The sequence below is a fragment of the Pongo pygmaeus genome, chromosome 8 (genome assembly GCF_028885625.2).
Source record: "Pongo pygmaeus isolate AG05252 chromosome 8, NHGRI_mPonPyg2-v2.0_pri, whole genome shotgun sequence".
Lineage (NCBI taxonomy): Eukaryota > Metazoa > Chordata > Mammalia > Primates > Hominidae > Pongo > Pongo pygmaeus.
In genome coordinates, this window is record NC_072381.2 from 29,658,006 (window position 1) to 29,671,187 (window position 13,182).

The 13,182-nt window shown below is 45.4% G+C and overlaps 1 non-coding gene and 1 pseudogene across 1 annotated transcript; both read left to right on the plus strand.

Annotated features, from left to right (window-relative positions):
* The first annotated feature begins 1,018 nt into the window (after nt 1–1,018).
* LOC129007012 (U4atac minor spliceosomal RNA) lies at nt 1,019–1,144 on the plus strand. Its single transcript, XR_008492193.1, has one exon. It is a non-coding gene; the product is annotated as a U4atac minor spliceosomal RNA (small nuclear RNA).
* Nucleotides 1,145–6,764: 5,620 nt separating this feature from the next.
* LOC129006659 (EKC/KEOPS complex subunit TPRKB-like) lies at nt 6,765–7,236 on the plus strand (annotated as a pseudogene).
* Nucleotides 7,237–13,182: the final 5,946 nt, after the last annotated feature.

A 13,182-nucleotide genomic window follows, 5' to 3' on the forward strand; every position in this document is an offset into this window, starting at 1 on the left:
ATGGGGAAACCCTGTCTCTACTAAAAATACAAAAATTAGCTGGGCCTGGTGGCGCATGCCTGTAATCCCAGCTACTCGGGAAGCTGAGGCAGGAGAATCACTTGAAACTGGGAGGCGGAGGTTGCAGTGAGCCAAGATTACTCCACTGCACTCCAGCCTGGGCAACAAGAGCGAAACTCTATCTCAAAAAAAAAAAAAAAAAAAATTGTAAAGTTCTTATGCTCTACACTCCTGGCAGGAGTTATAAAATTAATATTAATCATTGAAGAATAAACCTTGTTTCTCCTTGGCCTAATCTGCCTCAAAACTATTCAGAAACGTCCTTATGCACTCACTATTAACACCACCTTTTAGCTTGCAGACATGCTTGATTAGTCCTGAAACTGCATATGTTGATATGCCATTGCCAAACCAAGGGGCTTCTTAATTGAATGTGTGGGCACCAGAAAGGAGAGAAAATCATTTAGCATGCAGGCTTATTAACACTGTTTAGGTATGCTTTGGGTAGATTCAACTGGCCTTGTGCTACTGGAAATAAAGAATAAATATATATTTTTGCTAGTTTTTATTGCATTAGATCATGTTGTTTTAACCCAAGAACCTCAGGAAGTGCAGAGTAAATTGAAACACTCAATCAAATAAAATAAGTATGCTTAAACTAAGTTATAGTTGGTTGTGCCACAAGCGCTAAAGTTCAAGTTGACATTTCAGCCTGAGCTCATAAAGTTATTAGTGGGGAACCCATAGCAGGGAGAGGAACAGAGAGTGTATCAGACTTCAACATGTATGTTGTGACTCTTGTTACTTTAGAAGAAAATGAACCTCACTATGTAATAACCTAACTCTGTTGTGTTTATTCATTTTCTTTCTTTTTTTTATTTTTATGTGTTTATTCATTTTCTTCTAAGTTCAAAGGTCATTTCTGGGTAAGAGAGCAAATGTCCTTATATTTTTTCCAAATAGACCATTTGCTTGGTGGGCCTCACCCCGGTGGAATGGAAGTACATTAGCAGCAACCACCATCCTTTACTTGGGGTTGCGTTACTGTCCAATGAGCGCACAGTGAGGGTGGAACTGCAAGCGTCTACACAACACACCTGCATCAACTACAGCTTTGCTTTATCTTCGTGTGATTTTTGAAAAAAAGAAAAAAAGCTAAAACCAAAAGCAGTGCATTAGGGGCAATTCCTCCCCCTGCCTCCTCTCTCCAGTGCTGATGGGCTGAGTGTGGGGAAAGGCGGCTCCCTAGTATGGGCGGGCGCCCTGTAGCCTAGTGACCTCTCATCCCAAGTGTTGGTAGCATCTGAGATTATCTGAAGGTCGTTTGTCAGCAACCTAGGGAACATGAGCAGGGAGTCCGAAACATTTCAGTTTAGAGTAAGTCATACTGAAATGCTGCCTATACAACACACCAAACACCAGGAATAGAACTGTATTTGAGGAGCTGGATATTCCAAAGACAGCTATGGTAGCCTTTAGGCATAACTGTGAACAGGGGAAGTCTGTGTTCAGCATCTTCCCATTGTTCTTCCTTTGAGCTCATTCTCCCGTTCACGGTCCCTTCTAGGATACCCGTTCCACAGAATACCAGTAATGGATCTTTACAGCTTACCAAATGGTTTTTGTTTTGTTTTTGAGACAGTCTTGCTCTGTCGCCCAGGCTGGAGTGCAGTGGCGGGATCTCTGCTCACTGTAACCTCTGCCTCCCAAGTTCAAGCAATTCTCCTGTCTAAGCCTCCCGAGTAGCTGGGACTACAGGTGCCAGCCACCATGCCCGGCTAATTTTTTGTATTTTTAGTAGAGATGGGGTTTCACCATGTTGCCCAGGCTGGTCTTGAACTCCTGACCTCAGGTGATCTGCCCACCTCGGCCTCACAAAGTGCTGAGATTACAGGTGTGAGCCACTGCGCCCAGACTCCAAATGGTTTGTTTTTTTAATCAATTAAATTAATTACTTAATTAATTTTTAGAGACAGCACCTCCCTCTGTCACCCAGGCTGGAGGGCAATGTTGCAATCATAGCTCACTGTGTCCTTGAATTTTTGTGCTCAAGTGATCCTACCACTTCAGCCTTCCAAGTAGCTGGGACCACAGGTGCACGTCATCACATTTGGCTAATTTTTTAATTTTTTTGTAGAGATGAGATTTCACCATGTTGCCCAGGCTGGTCTCGAACTCCTGGCCTCAAGCAATTCTCCTGCCTCAGCCTCCAAAAGCGCTGGGGATTATAGGTGTGATGTGAGCCACCACGCTCAGCCACAAATATGTGAATATTAACCTTGTCTTTGGAGTTTAAGGTAGTGGATATTGTAGCCCATCTGAATTTTCCTGACTTATTCCCGTAATTCTGAAATTTCTTCAGAATGTGGTGCATTTTATTGTGCTACTATGTAAGATAAATAATTAGGTATTAAAATTATTTTTTCACTGAAGGAGAGGCCTGACTTTCACCAAAGCTATGCAACCAAATTTGGGTGAGAAGGTAGTTGATTGAGTGCATAAAATCCAAGAGTGGGGCCACAGCGTGTTGGCTCACTCCTGTAATCCCAGCACTTTGGGAGGCCGAGGTGGGCGGATCACCTGAGGTCAGGAGTTCAAGACCAGCCTGACCAACATGGTGAAACCCCGTCTCTATAATAAAAACACAAAAAAATTAGCCGGTCGTGGTGGTGAGCGCCTGTAATCTCAACTACTCAGGAGGCTGAGGTAGGAGAGTCACTTGAACCTGGGAGGTGGAGGTTGCAGTGAGCTGAGATCGCACCACTGCACTCCAGCCTGGGTGACACGGTGAGACTCCATCTCAAAAAAAAAAAAAAAAAAAAAAAAAATTCCAAGCGAGGAAGATCTCAAGGGAGAATCATCCTGCTCTGGATGACTCTCAACCAGTTTGCTAAAAAATGCATTCTGTCAACTCATTGAGAACTTTGGGAAAGTTTGGTTCCTGCCCCTGGCCCTGGTGCTCCTGTCAATGCCCTCGTCATGCATCAAGGCGGCCTTTGTCCTTTCTCCCTACCTCTACTCGGCCACTACTGCCCTTCTGGGCTCATCTCTGTCTAGCTGCTGCTCAAGACCAACTATCCAACCTTCACAATGTCCAGAGGGCTTGAGGTCACAGCATTTCCCCTTTCCTCTCTCCTTAGACTCTGGTCTTAGGGAAATAGGCTTGCAAAGATGGGGTTTTGACTGTAAGACCAGAAAGCCCAATTCTCTCCATCCCTTGTGGCTTGGGAGACTCCCACTGGTCAGAACTGATGCCCTATGCCCCACTCATCTCTCAGCATCACTGATGAGGAATGCAGGACCCTGTGATGGGGGGAGAATCTCAGGATGAATGAACATGGTTTTTAATCTCTCATTCAAAAGGCCTATGTTGGCCAGGCACAGTGGCTCACACCTGTAATCCCAACACTTTGGGAAGCTAAGGCAGGTGGATCACCTGAGTCAGGAGTTCAAGACCAGCCTGGCCAACATGGTGAAACCCCGTCTCTACTAAAATTACAAAAAATTAGCTGGGCGATTAGCCAGGTGTGGTGGTGGGTGCCTGTAATCCCAGCTACTCAGGAGGCTGAGGCAGCAGAACTGCTTGAACCCAGAGGCGGAGGTTGCAGTGAGCCAAGATTGTGCCACTGCACTCCAGCCTGGGCGACAGAGCAAGACTCCGTCTCCAAAAGAAAAACAAACAAACAAAAAAAACCCGATGTCAAGAGTCAATGTTTCACCATAGGACAAGCATAGTTAAGTCATTGTAAGATAGTCCATTTGTCCTAAAGTGGAAACATTTAAGGTGATAGGTGATTGTGAGCGTGTGTGTGTGTGTGTGTGTCCATCCTAGTAAACAGGCCTGAATTACCTTTAACTACACTGGGTCATTCATCATGAAAGACAGCAACAGCATCCTCTCCACAGCTGGCATTCCCTGAAGGACTGATCGAGAATGAGCCCGACACATCACTTAAGTAACATTATTTAGGAAGTCCCTAGTAGTCAATGCAGAAGAGTTACCTGCAGAGGAGAGTGACCTTATTCTGTTTGCAGTCATCACTTTATGTTAACTGTCTGCCAAATATTTCTAAGAACTTGCTGTTCATTATGTTTGCTGCGGACAGAAAGGAATGAAGAAAGTGATCAGAGCCAGATATGGTGACTTATGCCTGTAATCCCAGCACTTTAGGAGGCTGAAGTAGGTTGATCACTTGAGCCCAGGAGCTCGATACCAGCCTGGGCAACATGGCGAGACCCCATCTTTAAAAAAAAGAAGGCTGTAATCCCAGCACTTTGGGAGGCTGAGGCAGGCGGATCACCTGAGGTCGGGAGTTTGAGGCCAGCCAGACCAACATGGATAAACCCCATCTCAACTAAAAATACAAAATTAGCTGGGTGTGGTGTCGCATGCCTATAATCCCAGCTACTAGGGAGGCTGAGGCAGGAGAATCACTTGAAGCTGGGAGGTGGAGGTTGCGGTGAGCTGAGATCATGCCATTGCACTCCAGCCTGGTAACAAGAGCGAAACTCTGTCTCAAAAAATAAAAAAAAGAAAGAAAAAAGAAAGTGATCAGAGATTTGAAAAATCAAAACTGAGAACTAAGTATCAAAATGTATCTTTGGACAATCCTATCCAGAGAGTCGTTCTCCAGCACATTGGACAGTACAGAAAAACTGACACCACTGAGGACAATGACTGAAACACAACGAAAATTAATTCACTATTTCACCAGACCATTTCCATGCCATGTTCTAATGCAAGAGCAAGGGCTTCCAGGTCAGGTTTCTACTGGGATTTGCAATGGAAGCAGGGAAAAATGGCCGTCTGAATAACACAGTTTTGCATGTGTTAAAATTATCCCTAATTAGCACCTCAAGAAGTAGTTTTCTGGTCAGAAACAGTGCCCCAGGGCTGGGCGCGGTGGCTCACGCCTGTAATCTCAGCACTTTGGGAGGCAGAGGTGTGTGGGTCACCTGAGGTTGGGAGTTTGAGACTAGCCTGGCCAACATGGTGAAACCCCATCTCTACTAAAAATACAAAAATTAGCTGGACGTGGTGGCGCATGCCTGTAGTCCCAGCTACTCAGGAGGCTGAGGCAGGAGAATCGCTTGAACCCGGGAGGTGGAGGTTGCAGTGAGCTGAGATCATGCCACTGCACTCCACCTGGGGCAACAAGAGAGAAACTCTGTCTCAAAAAAAAAAAAAAAAAAAGAAAAAAGAAAAAAAAGAAAAGAAAGAAAGAAAAGAAAAGAAACAGTGCCCCAGCCTGGGCACAGTGGTTCACATCTGTAATCCCAGCACTTTGGGAGGCTGAGGCGGGCAGATCACTTAAGATCAGGAGTTCGCGACCAGCCTGGCCAACATGGTGAAACCTCGTCTCTACTAAAACTACAAAAAAATTAGCCAGGGGTGGTGGCACCCACCTGTAATCCCAGCTACTTGGGAGGCTGAGGTAGGAGAATCACTTGAACCTGGAGGTGGAGGTTGCAGTGAGCTGAGATGGTGACACTGTACTCCAGCCTGGGTGAAAGAGCAAGACTCCATCTCAAAAAACAACAACAACAACAACAAAAAAACCCAGTGCTCCAGTAAACCAGAAGAGTAGTTTGAAGTGCAGCTTGGTAAAGTACAGAGATCATGGATGACTAAAAAGACCTGGGTGAGTCCTGGGTCCCCACTCCACCTCTTTGTAGCTGCATGACACTCATCAAAGTCTTGACCATGACACTCATCAAAGACTTGACTTTTTTTTCTCCAAAAATGAAGATGCGGTATCCGTATCATAGAATTGTGAGGAAGAACAAATGAAGTAAAGTGTAGCTCTCTGAAAACTGTAATGCACTCTGTGAATATTAGTTATCATTGAACAGTCTCTATGAGACCGACCTTAGGAAACAGGTTATGTCAGAATCTGTTGTCAGGTATAGGGTTAGGTGTCTGCTTGTAGGAGCCTTCTTATTGCTGGCAGAGTAGGGTTCCAATCTCTTGGCATGTCTTGTAAGAACTGGAGAATACCTGGTGCCTCTAGCTCTAGGACAAAGGTTCTGAAAGGGTGGTCCCCAGTTGGCAGCATCAGCGTCACCTGGGAACTTACAAGACCTGCAGGAGATGCACCAGAGACTGGACAGGTGACTGGATGGGTGACTGTTCTATTTTTTCTTTTTCTTTTTTTTTGGAGATGGAGTCTTGCCTTGTCGCCAGGCTAGAGTGCAGTGGCACCATCTCGGCTCACTGCAACCTCTGCCTCCCAGGTTGAAGCCATTTTCCCGCCTCAGCCTTCTGAGTAGCTGGGACTACAGGCATGCGCCACCATGCCCAGCTAGTTTCTGTATTTTTAGTACAGATAGGGTTTCACCATGTTGGCCAGGCTGGTCTCGAGCTCCTGACCTCAGGTGATCCACCCACCTCAGCCTCCCAAAGTCCTGGGATTACAGGAGTGAGCCACTGTGCTCGGCCTCTTTTTTTTTTTTTTTTTTTTTTTTTGAGACGGAGTCTTGCTCTGTCACCCAGGCTGGAATGCAGTGGCCCAATCTCGGCTCACTACAACCTCTGCCTCCCGGGTTCAAGTGAGTCTCATGCCTCAGCCTCCCAAGTAGCTGGGATTACAGGCATGTGTCACCACGCCTGGCTAATTTTTCTATTTTCAATAGAGACAGGGTTTCACCATGTTGGCCGGGCTGGTCTCGAACTCCTGACCTCAGGTGATCCGCCCACTTCAGCCTCCCAAAGTGCTGGGATTACAGGAGTGAGTCACCATACCTGGCCGACACTTCTATTAATATTATTTAAAGATGTAAAAAATGCGGGGAACTTGTGAAAGAAAGCCATGGAAGGTATCACTGATGGCTCACTGATACATCCTGCAGTGATTGTCAATCCATTTGAGATATTTGCAGCCACAAAGAAAGCAGTTTGCCTCTACAGACTGGGAGAAATGAAGACAAGAGCTCTATCTAGTGAAATTATTTTCAACCTTTCCCCAAATAACAATATTTCAGAGGCATTGAAAAAATGTGGTATCTCAGCAAATGACACTTAAATTCCAATTGTTTATACTAACGAGGGAGAAAAACAAATAAATCAAGGATATCTAATATCTCAAATAGAAGGTTAGCAGGTTTCTCTGAAAAATCTTCCTGAAATAATAAATATTACAAAAGTCAAAAAGAAATATACACTCCCTCCACAAGAAGAAAGTATTAGGAACATTATTGGATGGTATTTGTAGAATGTCAACAAAGGATGTTTTGTGAAAAGGATGTTTTGTGAAAAGAATTATTTGCAGAAATTTTCGGCATTAAAGAAAACACTGGGCCTGTAATCCCAGCACTTTGGGAGACCAAGGTGGGCAGATCACCTGAGCTCAGGCGTTCAAGACCAGCCTGGGCAACATGGTGAAACCCCATCTCTATAAAAATACAAAAAATTAGCTGGGCGTAGTGGTGGCACATCTGTAATCACAGCTACTTGGGAGAATTGCCTGAAGCTGGGAGGAGGAGGTTGCAGTGAGCCCAGATCGTGCCACTGCATTCCAGCCTGGGCGACAGAGTGAGACTCCATCTCAAAAACAAAACAAAACAAATGTATTTTCCTTTGCTGATTAAAATGTTATTTTATTTTTATTTTTTGTAGTGATGGCATCGCGCTATGTTGCCCAGACTGGTCTCAAACTCCTAACCTCAAGTGATCCTCCCACCTCAGCCTCCTAAAGCAGTAGGATTATAGACATGAGCCACCATGCCTTGGCCCCACCTCAGCCTCCTAAAGCACTAGGATTATAGGCATGAGCCACCATGCCTTGGCCCCACCTCAGCCTCCTAAAGCACTAGGATTATAGGCATGAGCCACCATGCCTTGGCCCCACCTCTTTTATTATTTTAAAAGATAACCACTGTTACTATTATTTGTTAGTGCCTTCTAGTCTTCTACTTCTATTCAAATATATTTTATTTTTATGTAATTGGAATAAAAATTGCAAACACTTTTAAAAAAGAAGAAATGCAAATTCTCAGGCCCTACCTCAACCTTACTAAATTGTACACTGTGGGATGGGGCCCATGAATCTGTTTTTCCAAGCGCTCCAGATGATTCTAAAGCATGCTGAAGTTGGAGAATCACTGACCTAGGTCTTTGGAGCCTCTGCAAGAACCAAAAACAAGGACTCCACTTTAACAGCCTTTTCATTATCTTGCATAGTGTGAGCAAGCCACACAAAAGAGGCTTCAACTCCTAGAGCCAGGAGGGACCTGAGAAGCCATTTCTCAGGTCAGTTTGTTTTGTAGCTGAGGACTTTGCAACCCAAGGGGCTAAGTGAAGTCTGACCCAGAGCCAGGCCAACAACTGATGTGAAGGTGACTCTCAGCCCAGGGCCCTTCCTGTGTGTCCACTCCCTCTCTTGTAGCCAGAGCAAAAGCACCATGCAGTTGTGACTTGAAAGCAGTAGAGCTTGAAGGAGCAAGGTCAGGTGGAGAAGCTGGGTTTGGATAGACCCACTTAGTTCTAGCCCAGAGGACAGGGCCCCAGGGGAAGTCACAGCTACCTTCCTTGTTCTTGGTCTTGTAAATTGCCTGATGGGTTCTTCCTGCCTGCTACAGACAAAACCAGTTCACTGAGACTGTGGTATTGCAGTAAAGAAAGAGTTTAAGCCGTGTGTGGTGGCTCACGCCTGTAATCCCAGCCCTTTGGGAGGCTGAGGTGGGCAGATCAATAGAGGTCAGGAGTTTGAGACCAGTCTGGCCAACATGGCAAAACTCTGTCTCTACTAAAAATACAAAAATTAGCCAGGTGTGGTGGCTTGCACCTGTAATCCCAGTTACTAGACAGGCTGAGGAAGGAGAATTGCTTGAACCCAGGAGGCGGAGGTTGCAGTGAGCCAAAATCATGCCACTGTACTCCAGCCTTGTCGACAGAGCAAAAGCAAGAGTTTAACTGACTTGAGGCTGGCCACATGAAAGAACTGGAGTTGTCAACTCAAATCAGTCTCCCAGAAGACTGGGGTTAGGGTTTTTCAAGGATAGTATGGTGGGCTGGAGACTAGGGAATGGATGCTGCTAACTGGTTGGTGATGAAAACACAGGGTGTGGAAAAATGGTTCTTGTTCACTGAGTCTGCCTCTGGTTGATGGCCACAGGACTGGTTGAGTTATGAGAACCGATCCTGGGTGGGGCCAGTCGGTTGCCAGAATGCAAATATCTGAAAAACATCTCAAAAGACCAATCTGAGGTTCTACACCAGTGGTGTTATCTACAGGAGCAACTGGGGAAGTCACAAATCTTGTGGCTTCTGGCCACAGGACTCCTGAGCGGTAAGGGATTATAGAAACTATTCCTACATTTTAGCAGAGTTCAGGACCCTCCCATAATTTTAATCTCATTGCCTTTCATTAGTTTTTGGTCCTGAGCAAGGAAGGGGTTACTTTAAGGGAGGGACTATTATCATTCTTGCTTCCAACTTAAACTATAAACTAAATTCCTCCCGTGGTTAACTTGCCGTATGCCCAGGTGTGAGCAAAGACAGCCAGCCTGTGAGGCTAGAGCAAGATGGAATCAGCCATGCTAGACTTCCCTCACTGTCGTCATCTTTCAAAGGCAGTTTCAGCCTGGAAGATAAAATCATCTCCAGGTCCTTAGTGATTGGTGGGTCTCCCATTTATAGTCCTTGAAATGAAACAGGTATGGACCCCAGGGGCCCAGGGGTGTCCCTTCCATGGAAGCCATTTCCCTGACTGGTGTGAGGGTCAGGAATTTCCCATAGAGCATTTTTCCATAGGAGAAGGCCAAGCTCTGAGCAGAAGGACCTTGCAAATAAAATGAAGCATTGGAGAAGGCAGCCACTGACAGCTCCCTAGACAGGTTGTTTCCTGTAACTGAAAGCTGAAATCCAAGAACGACCTAAAACTCATTCCCAGAATTCCTTACTTTAGGCTCATAGAAACTGAGACAAGTTTGGGAGTGGTAGTTAATCAACTCAAAAACAGCCCGTATTTTCAGCTATAAAGGCTCTCCCCTTCCTCTCCTTCCCTTCTCCTCCCTCTCTTAACAATTTCTTGCCATATCCTGTTCAAGGAGAAACAAACCACTATTTGCCAGTGACGATCCCTTCATAGCTTCCCAGCCTTTGAGATGGAGGGTGGTGTCCTGAACTCAGAGCTTTGGTGCAGTTGGTGTGACCTTGAGGAAGCCATTTAACCTAGTCTTGGTCCCCTCAACTGTAAAATCAGAGACAGATGTGATCTTTCTTTTTTTTGAGATGGAATCTCACTCTGTCACCCAGGCTGGAGTGCAATGGCGCAATCTCTGCTCACTGCAACCTTCGCCTCCTGGGTTCAAGCAATTCTTCTGCCTCAGTCTCCCGAGTAACTGGGATTACAGGCTCCCGCCACCACGCCTGGCTTATTTTTTATATTTTTAGTAGAGACAGAGTTTCACCATGTTGGCCAGGCTGGTCTCAAACTCCTGACCTCAGGTGATCTACCTGCCTCAGCCTCCCAAAGTGCTGGGATTACAGGCGTGAACCACCATGCCCAGCCTCATTTTTATTAATTAATTAATTAATTTTTGTTTGTTTTTTGAGAGAGGATCTCGCTCTGTTGCCCAGTCTGGAGTATAGTGGCATGATTATGGCTCACTGCAGCCTCAATCTCCATGGCTCAAGTGATCTTCCCACCTCAGCTTCCCAGGGATTTGGGACTACAGGCACATGCCACCATTTCTGGCTAATTTTTGTATTTTTTGTAGAGACAGTGTTTCACTATGTTGCCTGGGCTGATCTCAAACTCCTGGGCTCAAGTAATCCACATGTCTCGGCCTTCCAAAGTGCTAAGATTACAGGTGTGAGCCACCACATCCAGCCCCCATCATTTAATTTAAAGAGTGGCTGATGTGGTCTCACATAGCTCTTAGCATCCGCATGAACTATTTGATTAATATGACCAGTATAGACTGGGGATTAATGTAGAGTTGGAGGCTGATTTTTCCTGTTAGTCTCTTGGCTTTGGTCTCCAACTGGATAAGAGTTCCTGTCAATACAATGCTGTCAGTTTCAGTTAGGGACAAAAATTCAGTCGCCCATCATTTGGTGTTATATAGATCAGGAAAGGAGGGGATCATTACTTAATTCATCTGTTTGGGGGCTTCCTGTTTGTTTGCTTTTTAAAGTCAGAGTCGGTCAAAAAGTTTGTATTCAAGACCAGCCTGGCCAACATGGTGAAATCCCATCTCTACTAAAAATACAAAAATTAACCGGGGGTGGTGGCTAATTCCAGCTACTTGGGAGGCTGTAATCCCAGCTACTTGTGAGGCTAAGGCAGGACAATCACTTGAACCCGGGAGGTGGAGGTTGCAGTGAGCCAAGATCACACCACCGCACTGCACTCCAGCCTGGGCAACAAGAGTGAAACTCCATCTCAAAAACAAGCAAACAAACAAACAAAAATTTCTAAATTTGTAGAAAAAAAAAGGCCAGGTTTAGATCATAGAGATTAGGAGTGATGCCTTGTACTGTTCAGTTAGCACATTTCCATTCAAAAATATTAAGACCCAGAAATGAACTCGGATGGCCCAGAATAGAAACTCTCCCTTCTGGTGGGTGACACACACTCTCAGGCAAGGGTGATTTATTTAGAACAATGGTCACTGTTGCACTTCATGGCATATATGCACCTGCTGGAGGTAACACCACCTCTTCTCTGTCTTATGCACAAAGGGAATCTGGCTCATTATTGTCTGAAGCCTTAAAAATACTCTGGGAACAGGGCTCACAGTCCTCTTTTACTGAGATCATTGCATGACATGGAGACAGAATCATTAAAATATCGAGTCTAAATATTCCCTAGAACGACCTTGCTTCTTGTATCAACAGCAAACAGCAGCTGTCTTCCCAGCTGAGCGCTGCTTCCCTCTCACCACAAGAGGGCGAGAAAGACCCGCGACAGGACCTCTCCCTCCATGAGGGAGGATGGAAAAGAAAGCTCTGGGCTGCCACTAAGAAGGCATTTTATTCTCTGGAAAATAAAAGTAATAAGAGATGCCAAAGTTCCAGTGTTGGCTTAAGAAACAGTGGTTACCCTGGTGGGTTTTTTGTTTGTTTGCTTGCTTCCCCTCGCCTCAGTCTTTTAGAGCTTGGAACATAATTATTCTCTAGAGAATGAACACAGCATTATTATTTATTATTATTATTATTTAGAGACAGGGCCTCACTGTGTTGCCCAGGCTGGAAGGCAGTGGTTTGAGCATAACTCATTGCAGCCTCGAACTCCTCAGCTCAAACAATCTTCCTGCCTCAGCCTCCCGACTGAGGGGCTACAGGAATGCACCACCATGCCTGGCTAATTTTTATATTTTTTGTAGAGAAGGTTCTTACTATGTTGCCCAGTCTGGTCTTTAACTCCTGGCCTCAAGCAATTCCCCAGCCCAGCCTCCTAAAGCTCTGGGAATACAGGCATGAATCACCAGGCCTGGCCTGAACACATTATTTTAAGTAATTTGAATGATGTACGTGTAAGAATCCAAACATTTGATAAAAGACGGTTTGAGGCCGGGCATGATGGCTCACACTTGTAATCCCAGCATTTTGGGGGCCCAAGGAGGGTGGATCACGAGGTCAGGAGATCGAGACCAGCCTGGTCAACATGGTGAAACCCCATCTCTACTAAAAATAAATGCAAAAGAAATTAGCTGGGCATGGTGGTGCGTGCCTGTAGTCCCACCTACTGGGGAGGCTGAGGCAGGAGAATCGCTTGAACCTAGGAGGTGGAGGTTGCAGTGAACCGAGATTGTGCCACTGCATTCCAGCTTGGGCAACAGAGTGAGACTTGTCTCAAAAAAGAAAAAAAAGAGGGTTTGATGGTTTGGAGCATAAGCTGCTTCTCTTGCTACCAGGCTATGTGATGTGCAGAAAACTTGGGAGGGGACTGGGGAGGACAGTGTTTTCAAGAGAAGAAAAGCCAAGAGGCTGGGATATGGTGATTCTATTCCTGGTGCTGGAAGGTCCAGTACACCTCCAGTAGGTACACCTCAAGAGGTACTTACCAAGGAACAGTGTTAGCAAAAGCAGGGAAAATAAACTATGACTGCTCCTTAAAGAAAGATATCAGATCTACTTGGGTTTTCCTTCTTCTCTCTCCCACCTCCTTCCTCTGCCTTTTTTTGTCTGGAATTATGATATGATATGAAATGATTTTCTTTTTTAGACAAAGTTTC